Here is a 4,928-nt window from a genome sequence, read left to right on the forward strand (position 1 = left end):
ATTTTTGCGAAATATGTTTGTCATGCCATATTTTTGGGTTGCTATGAGACCTATCTGAAGTGGCTTTTGCCATGTACGGTTAATCGAATTCGGGTCTGACTAGGGAGTGAGTCCCTACTCAGGCTAGTGTACACCCCGTAGATCGTGCGCTATCTCTTTGAGTTGGCCGGTCTAGTGGCTTGGAATGTGGCCACATTCCTTGTCATGTATGTTCAGATATGGTATGGTGATGTTGATGATGTTGAGGTTGATGATGATGATGTTGGTGAAATGTTTTAGTGACTCGGGTCCTTTCAAAGTTAAAACCCCGAGGTCACTCGTTAATGACATGATAAATATTTTTATTAAAAATGTTTTAGGCATTAGTCCACTGAGTGCATCAAGTACTCAGCCCTGCATTTCTTTTTAAAAATGTGCAGGTTGAGCGGTGACGAGCGCGGTGAGTGTTGAGCAGAGCTGGTGAAGATTTGTGTTTGCTTTTAAATGTTCCGAATATATTATGTCTTCATACATAATATTATTCTTCTCTCGAATGCTTCCGCTGAATGTTGGTTTTTTTTAGTATGATTTGTTGAGGTATAATCCCTTGAGTTGTTTATCGTTGAGACACTATGATTTTATTCGAGCTATTCCCATTTGTTTCGAGCTATGGTCGATTTGTGTTGATTTCCCCTTTCCTTCCCGCTTCTTTAATCCTCCCCTAATCGCGATCAACCGAGTTTTCTACCCTTAGAAAATGCGGGCGTGACAGAGTGGTATCAGAATTTGAGTTACGAAGAAAAGCCCGACGCCATTCTGGATCGGAAGGTGCAAGAGTTGAGAAATAAGTCTATTGCTTCGGTGAAGGTTCGGTGGAGAAATCATGGCGTTGAGGAAGCTACGTGGGAGTTGGAAGACAAGATGAGGGAGAAGTACCCAGAATTGTTTGAATGATTTAAGCAAATTTCGGGACGAAATTTTTGTGAAGATGGGTAGATTGTAATACCCGTTTTTTTTTCTATCTTTTAAGTTAAGATTTTGTTTTAAGAACGAGCGAGTGATAGACCTTGAATAAAATACCGTGTTGTTTCGATTGGTTGTGAATGCTTGAATTATTGTTGATTAATTGTATGGTGTAAGTTGTCGACGAGTTCGACATGAGAGTCGTCGATGGGAAATTTTGGGCGTTCGTTTACAATGTACTTGGAATAACACCAAAGTACTAAAATAATAAAACACCACAATTTAATCAATGTACTAAAATTATATATATTTGGGCCTATCATCTTTGTCTCTTTTTTTAGCCCATTTATTCTTATTCAATTGGGCTACTTTTAATATAGCCATTATTTCCTTAATTCAATTTTTTTCAGCAGAGATTTTCTTCCTCCCCTCAACTCACGTTGAAACCGCCCCACTCTTCTCACCCCTAAATCTCTCCCGTATCTTTAACAACCATTCCTCTATATTACTCCCAACACCAGCTCATATATTCAAAATCGGAGGAAAGTAACATAGAGAAATCTTCTACGTTCCAATTGCTCGATCAAACTAAAGGTATTATCCCTTCAAATTCAATTCTGCGATAACAAAATCGCAATTTACTGACTCCTGCCACAATTCTTGCTTGACATCACAGTTTGAGGATAAAAAAATACAAAACTGCCGTGAATTCAATTCCTTCTGCTGCTAGGCAATTTCTCCTCTCCAAAGGTATATCAATTTCTTCTGCAATAACCTAGATTTCGTGCATCTCATTAGCTCTGTAACCAATCTAACAATATGGTAATCAAAACAAAATCGAATAAAGATTGAACCTTTAACGAACCGGTTTGGAATCGGAGGCGTCGGGGCTGTTTTGGGGTAGATCGGGGCAACGGAGTGGGAGAGACTGACCGACGACGCTGCTGACAGCAGCGGCGTCGTGTCTCCCGGCAGCGACGACAGCGTCCCCCGGAGGGGACGGAGCAGGGGCGGTGTAGCGTTAGAACCAACAGCGACGGAGAGACCGTGACAGCGGCAGTGGGCTGCTCGGCGACGGAGGGTGTGAGGAACGAGAGAGAGTTTGCTTGCTGAAAATAGAGAGAGAGAGGATAGTACAGTAGGGTCCAAATCCTGCAATTTACGGAGGAAGCTATGGTGGGAGTCGAGATTTGTATTTCTGTGAAGTGAGAATCAGAGGGAGAGAAGGAACAATTTTGAATCATGTGGAATTAGAGAAGAATTTGAGGGAGTTGTTTCTGTTTTTAGGCGTGAAAATGTGAAAGTAAGAGAGAGAGCAGCTGGGTTGAATTGAAAAGGGAGAGAGACGATGGCTGGGAGTATTAAGTAAAGCTTTTCCTTCTTTTTTTTTTATTCCCTAATGAATTACGGCTGGGAGTATAGTAAATGACAGCCTTTTCTTTTTCTTTTTATACTTAGTGGTTGGGAATATAATAATATGTATGTATAAATGTATTGTGTTGGGAAAGGAGTATATACGCATGGTGGCTGGAAGTAAGTATATTAAATTATTTAGTTGCTCGTCATTTATTTTTTCTGTGTAGGACTGGGAGTATTTAATTTAGTGGATTTAGAACACAGGTTGTGCTGCTTATCTTTTTATTTTTGGGCTGGTTCAATAATTGTTTAGGTGGAGTTAAACGAGTATTGTTGGGCAGATTTTGGGCGAGAAGTAAATCCGGAAAGAAATACGAGGACTTTATATATATATGATTCCCCATGACAGAACGTAGGATAAATTGAGCACACACTTAGGATGCATGCATTGTTAAATTTATTATTTTGCAAAGTCTAATTTTGCATATCATGATATTTCAAAAAGGGTGAACTTGTGCACGTTGTTGCGGTTGGAACAAGAAAGTGTTGAGGAGTTAAGCATTTGAGGTGGGCTTTCTTTTTAAATAAGGACTATGTCCTGAATACTTTTTATGTGAAAGGAGGTGGAAAATGTTTGTCTTGCCATGTTTTGTATTTGAATGAACCTATCTGAAGTGGCTATGCCATGTATGTTTAATCGAATTCGGGTCCCAGTAGGGCCGCAAACCCTGCTCGGACTAGTGTACACCCCGTAGATCGTGTGCTATCTCTTTGGAGTTGGCCGGTCTAGTGACTTGGTCCGTGGCCACGTTCCTTGTCATGTATGTTCAGATATGGTGATGGTGAATGTGGATGGAAAATGGTTGGCCGACCGAACTTGTGAAATATATGTTTTGGTGTACTTGGGTTTCTTTTAATTAAAACCCCCAAGGTCACTTGATTATGGCTTGACAAACTATGTTTTGGCATGTGTCCACTGAGTGCATCAAGTACTCAGCCCTGCATATTGTTTTTCTTAATGTGCAGATTGAGCGGCGATGGGCGTGGAGGATGTTGAGCAGAGTTCATGGATTGTTCTGTCATGATTAATAATGTTGGATTTGTCGTGTCTTCATACTCGGCATTTTCCGTGTCTTGAACGCTTCCGCTAAGAGTCCTTTTCATTAGAATTGTTTATTCGTGGAGAGTCTAACTCGTTTAAAAATTGTTTATTTTCTATTCTTTATTTACTTAGAGTTGGTATTATTGTTAGGATAATATTATGACGTTTTCAAAGTTAATTCAGTTATTAAATTTTTGGTCAAATGTGTATGGTTTTTCCCCTTTCTTCCCCGCTTCTTTAATCCTACCCTAGTCGCGATCAACTGTATTTTCTATCCTTAGAAAATGCGGGCGTGACAGAGTGGTATCAGAGCGACTTTCTTTCCGCTCTGGACTCAAGAGTCTTCTTTCCTTCTTGATCTAGATTAGTATCGCTAGATCAAAATAATTAAATAAATTTAAAAAAAAAAAAAAAAAAAAATTTAAAAGTGTCAAAGGCTCAACATCCGACCATCGCGCTCAACCTGAAAAGAGGTAACCAAAAATTTTTGTAAGTGATTTTGAGGTAAATATATTGGGAATGGAAATGATTAGTTGTGCGTGATGGAATTGGATAGGCGGAAATTTTTTTTTATGTTGTGGAAACTTGAGAAAATTTTTGTTTTGGAAATATTTGAGCTTTAAGTGAAAGCATGCTAGTTCTTTTCCTATTGAGATTTTGAGGAGCATGATGTTGTTATGTGTTGAGACGTCTAACGATAATTGTTTGCGTATGCTCGATTATGTGGCCTTTACGTGATGATTTGAGTCATGACTCGTAGATACTGAAGTATGATGAATTCCTTGTGTGATTGCGGACTGTTTTGGATGAACGTTAGACCTTACATCATCGATTCTAATTGTATGTAGCAACTCAATTAGTGCTTCTCTGAGCAAATTAAATGAACGTGGAACAACGAACCACAGTAAATATCTAATGCCGAAAGGATAAAAGAAAAATAATAAGTATAAACGTTCGGAAGGTGTGAATGAAAGTTTGGGTGATGATAATTAGTGTTACATGCGCATACGTAGCTTGATTTATTATATGTATTCTAATCGTTATATATGAAAGGTTGCGTGAGAAGTCTTGATATGCGAATGTAGCGATTAATAATTGGAGCGACCATATTAATCTATGCGTTTTGAATCAGAATGCCACCGAGACGTGGACGTAGACCTAGGCGTGGACGTGGAGAGGAGGACCCTGTGGACCCTCAGAATGTAGAGGGAGAGCAACCCCCACCACCACCACCACCACCACCGCCTCCTCCACCACCTCCACCCCCACCTCAACCCAAACAATACATTGATACCTTTTTGAGGCAAAAACCCCCACAGTTTGATGGACTGGGAGAGCCGTCTAAGGCAGAGACCTGGATATGCACCCTCGAGCGCATATTTGATTTTATGGAGTGCACCGACAAGGAACGCCTCGCTTGTGTGACTTTTCAATTAACGAGGCCCGCAGATTTTTGGTGGGATACCAAGCTAAGGACCATGAACCCTGAACGTCGTGAAGCGCTTACTTGGGAGATATTCAAGGAAGA

At 40.1% G+C, this 4,928-nt stretch overlaps 2 long non-coding RNA genes across 2 annotated transcripts; one reads left to right on the top strand and one right to left on the bottom strand.

Annotated features, from left to right (window-relative positions):
• The first annotated feature begins 1,294 nt into the window (after window positions 1-1,294).
• LOC121797397 lies at window positions 1,295-3,599 on the top strand. Its single transcript, XR_006049837.1, has 4 exons — window positions 1,295-1,536; window positions 1,619-1,692; window positions 2,804-2,865; window positions 3,325-3,599. It is a non-coding gene; the product is annotated as an uncharacterized LOC121797397 (long non-coding RNA).
• On the bottom strand, window positions 1,468-2,789 carry LOC121797388. Its single transcript, XR_006049836.1, has 2 exons — window positions 1,797-2,789; window positions 1,468-1,717 (listed from the first exon to the last, which is right to left on the bottom strand). It is a non-coding gene; the product is annotated as an uncharacterized LOC121797388 (long non-coding RNA).
• Window positions 3,600-4,928: the final 1,329 nt, after the last annotated feature.

The sequence above is a fragment of the Salvia splendens genome, chromosome 1 (genome assembly GCF_004379255.2).
Source record: "Salvia splendens isolate huo1 chromosome 1, SspV2, whole genome shotgun sequence".
NCBI lineage: Eukaryota > Viridiplantae > Streptophyta > Magnoliopsida > Lamiales > Lamiaceae > Salvia > Salvia splendens.